Genomic DNA, 10,758 nt, shown 5'->3' on the forward strand with positions numbered 1-10,758 from the left:
TTAACTCGTGTTGTGGTTTGTGACCACTTTATTAAATATAGAATAAGGGCTTTTCATCTTTTTTTTTTTATAAAATTTTTAAAAAATGGATTTTTATAAATATAGTGATGACGTAGGTTTTCTAGTTTCTTCTTGCACCGGGCGTGTCTCTTTCATGCTGCTTGATTGAGAATTTGGGCCTACGTGATTTGTGTTTGGCCCTCTAGCTTGCGATCTTCCCTTTTGTCTTTTTAATTGAATAGTGAATATGAAAACTTCAATGTACAAAATTTGGAGTTTTTTTTATTAAATTTTACATTTATCTATCTAAAACTCTTTTGAGTAAATATTTTCATCTTTCCAAAAAAACAGAAAAAAGAAAAAGAGAGTTTCCTAGTGAAATTGAAATTTTTTTGGTTAAATTGATAAGACTCGAAGGCTTTGTTTGGTATTTTTTTTAAATAGAGATTATTTAAGTACAATTTTTATTAGTAAAGCCTTCACTAAAAGAATTTACTTATTTGGTTGTTAATAAGAGTTTTTAATAGACTATTTTTTTTAAAATTATGTTACGATAAACACTCTATTTAATATAACTTTTTCAATAGAGTTTATTTAAGTAGAGCTTCTATTGGTATAGCTTTTATAAGCAAAGTTTTCACAAAAAATATAAAAAAATTAGTTGTTTGGTTGTCAATGAAAATTTTTATTAAAAATTATAAAATTAATTATATAGGCAAGTTTTTTAAAGTTATATTATGAGATGAATGAAATAAGATTGTTAATTAAGTAAATAATATTTTAGACATTTTAACATTTAAAATCTTTTTAACATTTAAAATCTTTTCAACATTTACTCCTAAGTCCAAATTTTAAGTTTTCACTAATAGAGGTAAAATAATTTATTTAATCTTCGAAAACTCAAAAAAAAAAAAATAAACAGCAACAACAAAATTTAAAAAGTACTTATAGTATTAAATAAACACTTATGTTATAGTTTATTTACTATGTCAAACCAGTCATAAAGTAAGATTGTCAAATAAGTAAAAAATATTTTAGATCATTTTAATATTTAAAAAAAACTTAACATCTATTCTCAAAAGTTCAAAATTTGAGGTATTACTAATAGAAGCAAATAGCTTATTTACTAAATAGCCACAAAAAGTTTCCTAATAGATCAATTCACTAGCAAGGTTTTCTGACAAATACATTATACAACCTAATGTTTCGGCTATTATCATTTACCACCAAAACCTTAATAATGTCAAAAACATTCTAAGGTCATAAAGGTGTCTAAGGAATTTTTAAATGAAGTTATTTTCTTAGTTTTTATCCATATTTTTATTTTTTTTTCTCTAGACATCTGATTTATAAGCCCTTTTTTTTCTTTATTTCAGTTATTAGAATTTTATTATATTAAAATATTATCATAATAAAATATAAGTATTCTAACAAAGTGATAGTAATTGAAAATTTTTTGTGCATCCATAGACAAAATAATTCATGATATTATTTCATATTACTATATTTAATTGGTTTAATAATTATTAAGCTTAATATGGTGATATGTATTTGTAATATAACTGAGTTTAATATGGTGAAATTTGATTGTATAAATGAAAATAATATTATGAATTAGTTTGTTTATGGATGCATGAAAAAAAATCAATTACCATTACTCTATAGGAAAATCCAAAATTCTGTTTTGAGGATATTGTAATATAATAAAATTCTAATAATTGAAATAAAGAAAAAAAAGACTCATAAATTAGATGTTTGGGAAAAAAAATAAAAATTTGTAAAAGAATTAGAAAATAGTTTCAGTTTGAAATTCCTGAAATATCTCTTATGACCTAAGAAATTTTTTTAACAATATTAAGATTTTAGTGGTAAAATAAGAGTTAGACTATTGGCACTCCTCTAAAAAAATCCATTTAAAATCCCTCTTCTATTACAATTACATTTAACGACAATACTCTAATATATCTCACATCTATTTTATCTCACTTCAAACTATATTATTATTTCTCTCTAAAAAGAAAGAAAGAAAGAAAAAAAAAAAAGGTCTTGTATTTCCTCTCTTATCAAACTCACACACTTCATTTTTTCTCAAATTCTCTATTTGTTGATTATGAACAAAACACATCTTGAAAATATCATCTGGCTTTTTTCTTTTATGCTCATACTAAAACTTTTACATCATAATCCTAAAAATATTCTATTTAATTCATTGATTTTTATAAAGAAGTTTATTACCCATAGATTTTTTTTTTGAGGAGCAAGAAAATAATAAAAAAATTGAAAGATTCACAAATTAAATGCTATTTTGGTGGCAAAATATAATTGTCGAAAAATATTGGTTGTAAATTAATATGTCATGAAACTTATAGTGGGTACTTGATAAAATTTGCAAAATAAAAAAAATACAGGATTAAATAAACACTGATAGTGATTAGATAATCCATACTAAGCAAGCATTAAAATAAATAATTAACTACCCTATTTATTGAATGAGATTGGCAACACAGCCTTTATCATTTGCCACCGCATTTAATCCACAGTGTAATTGTAATGTGCTTTACACTGATAATGACCCGAGCTAAAGTTGGTTTTTTACACGTGAAATTCCTCATCCCTATCTAAACTTAAAAAAATAATAATAATCATTTATTATCAAATATAAAATTAATTTGCGGGTAGCAAAAGCACTTGTAAATGCTATGTTTTAAAAATGAGTCAACCTAGCATGCAGCGCTGTATCTCGTACAGCACATGCATGCAACGGGTACAACCGGTTTTTAACCGGATAATATAATGAAAATTATATTTTTATTTATTTTTAATGTGAAAAAATTATGAAAAAATTTGGAAAAAAAGACTAAAATTGTAATTAAATGAGGAGAAAGATTGTAATAATTTAAAATTTAAAAATAGTACAAAAAATATAAACATATCACAAAATAGTTACATTCCTACTTATTTTGTTACATTCCAATATTTATAATGCATATTTCAAGTTTACTTTTTAAATTCTTATTTCTAGTAATGATTTATCTACATTTTTGTAAGTTGTTTCAACTCATTTTCCCACTAGCTTTTGGTTCTATATTTCCACTCTTTTCATTAACTTCCAGCTTTTTGGATAGATATTTCAAGTTTATTTTTATATCTCTACAATTTGTTAAACTTTATCTAGTTTTTGGTAAATTATTTCGATTTATTTTTCCACCACTTTTTGGTTCTACATTCCTACTTGTTTTATTGAATTCCAACATTTTGTTTAGAAATTTCAAGTTCAATTTTTAGATCTCTATTTTCTATTAAAATTTATCAAATTCTTGTTAAATTATTTCAACCTTCGGGCTAACTTCTTCTACTGTTGTTTCCACTACTTTTTGGTTCTTTATTCCAATTCTTTTAATTAATTTCTAATATTTTGGTTAAATATTTCAAGTTCATTTTATAGATCTCAACTTATTGTTAAACTTTATCATATTCTTGTTAATTTCTTCGAACTTTTAGGTTATGCTCCTCAACTCTTGTTTCCACCATTTTTTTTGTTCTATATTTCTACTCTTTTCATTGAATTTAAGTATTTTTCGTGAATGTTTCAAGTTTATTTTTTGATCCCTAATTATTGTTGGATTTATCATATTCTTGGTAACTCTTTCTGAATTTTAGGTTAACCTCTTCAACTCTTTTTTCCACCACTTTTTGGTTCTATATTCCTACTCTTTTTATTGAATTCCCACTTTTTGTTTGAATATTTCAAGTTAAATTTCTAAATTCCCACTTTCAATTAAAATTTATCAAATTCTTAGTAAGTTGTTTTAATTCATTTTTCCACCGGTTATTCGTTCTATATTTCCACTCTTCTTATTGAATTCCAAATTTTTAGGTTGATATTTCAAGTTTATTTTTTATATTTCTATATCCTGTTAGACTTTATCTAGTTATCGTTAAGTTGTTCCAACTTATTTTTCCACCACTTTGTGGTTCAATATTTCCACTCTTTTTATACTTTTTAGATCCCTACTTCGTGTTGGAATTTATCAAATCCTTGTTAAGTTATTTCAACTTTTAAGTAACTTCTTCCACTCTTGTTCCCACTACTTTTTGTTTTTGTATTCCAATTCTTTTAATTAATTTCTAATATTTTGGTTAAATATTTCAAGTTCATTTTATAGATCTCAACTTATTGTTAAACTTTATCATATTCTTGTTAAGTTCTTCGAACTTTTAGGTTATGCTCCTCAACTTTTGTTTCCACCATTTTTTTTTTGTTCTATATTTCTACTCTTTTCATTGAATTTAAGTATTTTTCGTAAATGTTTCAAGTTTATTTTTTGATCCCTAATTATTGTTGGATTTATCATATTCTTGGTAACTCTTTCCGAATTTTAGGTTAATCTCTTCAACTTTTTTTCCACCACTTTTTGGTTCTATATTCCTACTCTTTTTATTGAATTCCCACTTTTTGTTTGGAAATTTCAAGTTTAATTTTTAGATCCCCACTTTCCGTTAAAATTTATCAAATTCTTGGTAAATTATTTCAATTCATTTTTCCACCAGTTATTTGTTCTATATTTCCACTCTTCTTATTAAATTTCAAATTTTTAAGTTAACATTTCAAGTTTATTTTTTATATCTCTATATCCTGTTAGACTTTATCTAGTTATCGCTAAGTTGTTCCAACTTATTTTTCACCACTTTTTGGTTCAATATTTCTACTTTTTTTATTGAATTTCAAATTTTAGGTAAATATGTCAAATTTACTTTGCAGATCCTTACTTCGCGTTTGAATTTATCAAATTCATGGTAAGTTATTTCAACTTTTAGGTTAACTTTTTCTACTTTTGTTCCCACTACTTTTTGGTTCTGTATTCCAACTCTTTTCATTGATTTCTAACATTTTACTTAAATATTTCAAGTTCATTTTTTAGATCTCGACTTATTATTAAACTTTATCAGATTTTTGTTAAGTTCTTCAAACTTTTAAGTTATGCTCCTCAACTCTTGTTAAACTCTGATAATGGTTTTATGTTCCTATTATTTTTATTATATTCCAACACTACCAGTACATGTTTCAGGTCCTTTTTTTACTAATAATAAATTACTTGTTGAAAATAACAATAATATCAATAAGGCAAATTATGGTTGACCCCTTACTATTTTAACAAATATCAATTTACCACATAATACTAAGAATTTTTTTATTGCAACCCTTCATCATTTTCAACATTTTGAGTCCATAATCTAAGTCCTTTTTTTTTTCATCTTCATTACTTCATGCAATCTTTTGAATTTGATTGTATGTATACTTGAGCTTTTAATTTTTATACATATCTATTCTCATTATAATCATTTTAATTAATAGCGTTTAATTATATTAAAAATAAATCTATGCATTTATTTTCATCTTTCTCTTTACTTTTCAAATTAATTGCTTTAGTTTTTCATAACATCAACGGTAAATAAATAAATAACAAGTAAGAAGGATTGCAATTGCTATGCTTCTAAAGCTATGATGATATAAGTTCAGTTACAAAAATACTTTAATTTACAAGATTAAAGCTTAGTTAATCTATTTTAGTTGAACATCTCTATTTTTTTTTCTGTGTGCTTGTTGGATATTACTACAGTTATTATTATTAATATCATATCCTGTGGGATTTATAATTAAATATAATAAGAATGTACATATGTCCTACACTATTTTTGCACTCCTTTAGATTATTAAGATATCATTAACATTTTGATTATGCAATTGATTTTTGCAAGTTACAAAACTTTAAGTGTTGAAATATCATTTTTTGGTTGAAATCATTACTCAACATCTCGCAAGATTCGATCATGAGTTTCATCATGTATATTTGAAATTTTGACCTTTGTTCACATTTATGCTCATTTATCACTTAAATAATTATAATTTGTTAACATCATTTTTGTTTCAACGAGTACCACCCTCTTTTAAATAATTTTTCAAATTTTCAGGACTTAACTAAAATAATTTTTCAATGTTTAATATGACTAATGTATGGCATTATGAAAATATAACGATATAGTAACAACATTTATGATTATGATCTAGGCGTGTTTAATTTTTTTTTAAATGGTTTATTGACATTTGTTTGTAAATGAAATTATAATGCACTATTAATTTATCCAGTGCTCTAAAAAGTAAAGGAAATCAAAATTTCCATTCATCTAAACATGTTTTAAAATTTTTTTACATCAAATAAAACCAATACAAAACTAAATCAATTTACAACTTCCGAAAGCTAGACTTCAAATGCTACTATATTTCAAGAGTCTCTGCATACAAAAAAAGAAAATAATAATAAATAAATAAATGATATTAGAAAACAAGGTTGGGAAAAAATAAATAATATTTAGAATTTCCAATGCATGTCCTAACTTCTTGGGTAAGATCAAATAAGTTTTATTTTCAATAGGAAAAAAATCAGCATACTTGTTTTATGCAACCTTTATGTCAATTTCAGTTTAATGACAGAGTTATCTTTGGAAGATAAATGGAGAATACATCTACAATGAACAAGAACAAACTTGATTGCATGAATAATATAAATCATCAAATAGCATCATCTAATATTAATATCCCTTTTATCATTTGTATCAGAAACTACACACACTACAAGAAAAAAGATATTTTATTACAAAAATTTTAGTCACTAAAGATGACAAGTTAGTCACTTTATATTTTCTACGACGAAAAATAGATTGTCATACGTTAGTCGTTGAAAGACTGTTTTAAAAGGTTCTAGCGACCACAATTATTTTTGTCATTTAAAACTATTGTTTTGTGACAAAAATCATTGTCTTAAAGTTCAATTAAAATCGTCACAAATGGTATTCAAAATAGTCAAATTAGAGATACAAAAATGCAATCAATGACACTTGACATTTGTCACGATAGATGATTTATAGTGACTATAATATTTGTCTCAAGAGTATGTAAATACAGTCACAATAATTACTAAAATCCGTCATTTTAAAGGTTTGAAGATGCAATTAGCAACGTTATTTTTCTGTCATTGAAGTTTATATACCGCTACATTACATAGTCATCTCAAGTAGTTGTCATTTGTGACAATTTTTGTAGATACAGTTGGTAATTAATTTAGTCTTAAATTTGTATTATGAACAATTTATTTTGTTATTTCATGACTAGTTACATTGTATCAAAACATTTTATAAGACCATCATCTCTTATCATACAAGGTAACCATTTGCCACAACTATATTTAGTCGTAAAAATTAACATTTTGTGACGGATCCATTCATTACAAAAATATGTAATATAGTCTCACATTATTTTTAACCATGATATATTTTATTATTTGACGACTATTTGTATCGTATCCAAAAAATTAAAGTGATTATTCATCATTAAAAAAAAAAGCATCCACAAGAACATATTGTAGTCACATAAATTGATATCTACTGATCAAAAAATTGTAGTCACATAAAAAGGAACTTAAAATATTTAATTATAATCCAAAAGATTCAAATACAAAGCATGACATTGAAATCCAAATAAGTATGGTTCCTTGCAAAGAAATGTAAATATAAGAGTCATAAAACAAAGTCTCTATTGTTTCAAGTACTATTTCATTCACATGTTGCACATGAGACTTGAGCAACCACGATGTGCAGAAGACACTTTACAATGATTTTGCTTATTTTTTCCTGATCATTTCTGTAATTGATTTTGTTAGAAAATGTTAGTAAGGATTAAATTACTCTAAAAACACACACACACACATCTTAAGTCTAAAGGTTCAGAAAATATATCGATAAAGGTCAGAAGTATCTGATAAAAGTTGGCCATAAACTTCAATATCCAAAATTGCTTTAATAAAGTAGTCGCAATAAACAAAAGTCAGCAACCATAGGCGACAATAAATCACAATCAGCAACTCTAATGATCCAAAACCAACATAGAAAGACCTGGAAATATTAAAAAATATTGCACGAAATTAAGAGAAATAGTGCCAAAAAAAGCAAAACTCAGTAAATAAAAAAAAATTAAACAAGAATACAACAATATATTAAAGAAGATTAATTCATTATAACTATGTTAATAAGGTTTTTTAGTAGCAATGTTACCTCCACTTGATTTTGTAGGGAGTGCACATAATTGATAATTTCATCCAACATGAGACCTTTCCAATTACTTAATTTTATACCAAACAATATGAAGTTTATAAGAATTATTATAAACATGAAAACTCATTATTTGTTTTAAGATAGGAAAAGGTGAATAAAAAAACACAAAAAAGGATCTCAAATTACTTAATTACCATAGCTATGAACAAGTTTTTGCAAAATTTTCATGCTCTCACTAACTTTCTCACTTCTTACCTGAAACCAAATAATGACAAGACAACTGCCCATTAGACTATGACAAAAGTTGGAAATTAAAATAATATAGTAGGTTATTTTGCATAAAATTGGAAAAAGAAAGTTTGAATTTGTACTAATATACTCACCCTTTATGTTAACCCCTACTTGAAAGGCCGAAAGAGTAGTAACAGTAGCAAAAAATTAAAATAATATAAATCAGAGTGCCCACTACATATAAATGGATCTAAAGAATAGATTATATAATAGCTTGTTTCTTATGAATGATACATGGGATTCCACAGATAAAAAGAAAATAAAAATCAAGTATGTGAATTAAAAAAATACCTAACCAATAGGGGTTAGTAAGATATTTTAGCTAATTATCAGTTGACAGAATCTAACCCACAATAAAAATTGCTATCTTATCACAATGGGAATCTGAATTATAAAATTACTGAACAAAACTTTTAACACCTACAAGTCCAAATAACATCAAATAAAATGCCTAAACAGCTATTAAATATAAAATGTCCTTGTAGGACTAAAGCCCTGTGGCCAATCCTTCAAAGTTCCAAGAAACAATATGATAAAAACATAATGCATAATATATAAGGAGCTTATCTGTAAAACTTCCATACAGTACTTATCATATTAAACAATGTACCTAATGAAATATTGGCTTATTTCTACCGAATATTACAATCTAAGTACACCAATTTCTCAAGCAATACCATATAGAAAGATATATGGGACCCCGAAGAAAAAATAAAAATAAAAAATCGAAGTATGTTAGTTATGATTTCAACTTTTGAACTCAAAGTCTGTGACAAATTTTGCTTCGGGAAATACTAACAAACACTTGAGAAAAACTAAAGTGTATCACACTTGAACCGTATATAAAGCACAAGAATAAAAACAACAAGGGGCAAAAAGAGGCTAGATGTATCATCTTTATTTAAACATTATAAATAGAATCAAAATATTAATGCATACACCAAAACCTTCAAAATTCTCTAAACATTCAAGTTTTTTCAGATTAAGAAAATAAATTTATAAGAAAATCGAGAATCCGTATTTGTTGCGGTATTTTATCAAGCAATTGGCATGCAGCAATGTAAATGACAATTAAAACATGTAAATCTCTGTACTTTGAAAGCTCACCTTCGTTATTCATCCAAAGAGAGATATATAGGACATGTAAGCTCCTTCTTTGATATTTATCCCCATCGTTCAATTATTGTCATGATCTCCATCCAAACCACGAAACACAGCAAAAGTGAATTGCGAATAGGTTTGGGGATTCGGCCTTCACTGTTTTTGCCTTTTTTTTTATAAGTTATACCCGATCGGTTTTAATGAATTTGATCCCCAACCTTCTCCGTGCTTTGGCAACGCAGGAGATGATGGCTCTTTCAAACGGTCAACGACGGCCTTTGATTGAAATCCACCACTTGATTTAGCTCGCAGGTCTAGGATTTGCATACAGAGAAAGTGAGATGCGGTGACAACTAGTGGCTGATGGAAACGAACGTAACGAGCATAGGATGAAGACGACGATAACTGCTTGCTTGCTGGCTTGTGAGGGTTTGACGTGAGTGAGTGTGTTTGACGATTTGAGAAGAGCGGCTAGGGTTTCCAAAACAAAAATGTCACAATGTGAGTATTTATATTTTCGGTAGAAATTAGAAAAAAATGTGAAAGTTTTCGAATTAATAAAAAGGATAACAAAAGAGTGATGATGTATGACAAAACTTTCACGGATAAATTTGTTGTGACCATTCAAAATCTAAAAATTCATTTTTGTAATTTGTAAATAATATTTTCATTGAGGCGGTAGTTTTACCTGCCAAGATGAAATTTTTCTATGTCTAAATTTTACATAAAAAAGATTATTTTAAACTTTTGTGCTAATATAAAATTAATTTTCTACAAATATATTGATAATTTAATATAGATGAGATATATTACTTTGTAAGTATATTAATAATCACGTTGTGGCTACTAATTAATGCAGTTGTAAATCATTTGAATTAAAAACAAAATAGTTGATGTTTGAATCCATGGGAGTAAATTTAGTTGTTATTAAGCTAAAATAGCCACTTAGGCTTTAGCCCAGTAGTGAACCATTGACCTTATGGTGCGTTTACGTCATGGAATGAGAATGTGGTAGAATAGGAATGGGCTGGGAATGAGAATGAATTGGAATGGGAATGCGATTTTAATGTTTACTCAGCAAAAATAAATGAGAATGAGAATATGCTAAAATGTCATTGATGTATTTACTTGACAAAATAAATGGGAATGAGGAATGGGAATGAAAATCAATTTACCAAAATACTTATAGTATTAATAATTAATAAAAATAATTAATTTATCATTATTAACAATATTATCATTATTGTTGTTGTTATT

General features: G+C 26.1%; 1 long non-coding RNA gene across 1 annotated transcript; it reads right to left on the minus strand.

The window, feature by feature from the left end:
• Nucleotides 1–7,461: 7,461 nt before the first annotated feature.
• On the minus strand, nt 7,462–9,998 carry LOC127898695 (uncharacterized). Its single transcript, XR_008052834.1, has 3 exons — nt 9,508–9,998; nt 8,304–8,364; nt 7,462–7,950 (listed from the first exon to the last, which is right to left on the minus strand). It is a non-coding gene; the product is annotated as an uncharacterized LOC127898695 (long non-coding RNA).
• Nucleotides 9,999–10,758: the final 760 nt, after the last annotated feature.

The sequence above is a fragment of the Citrus sinensis genome, chromosome 3 (assembly GCF_022201045.2).
Source record: "Citrus sinensis cultivar Valencia sweet orange chromosome 3, DVS_A1.0, whole genome shotgun sequence".
NCBI lineage: Eukaryota > Viridiplantae > Streptophyta > Magnoliopsida > Sapindales > Rutaceae > Citrus > Citrus sinensis.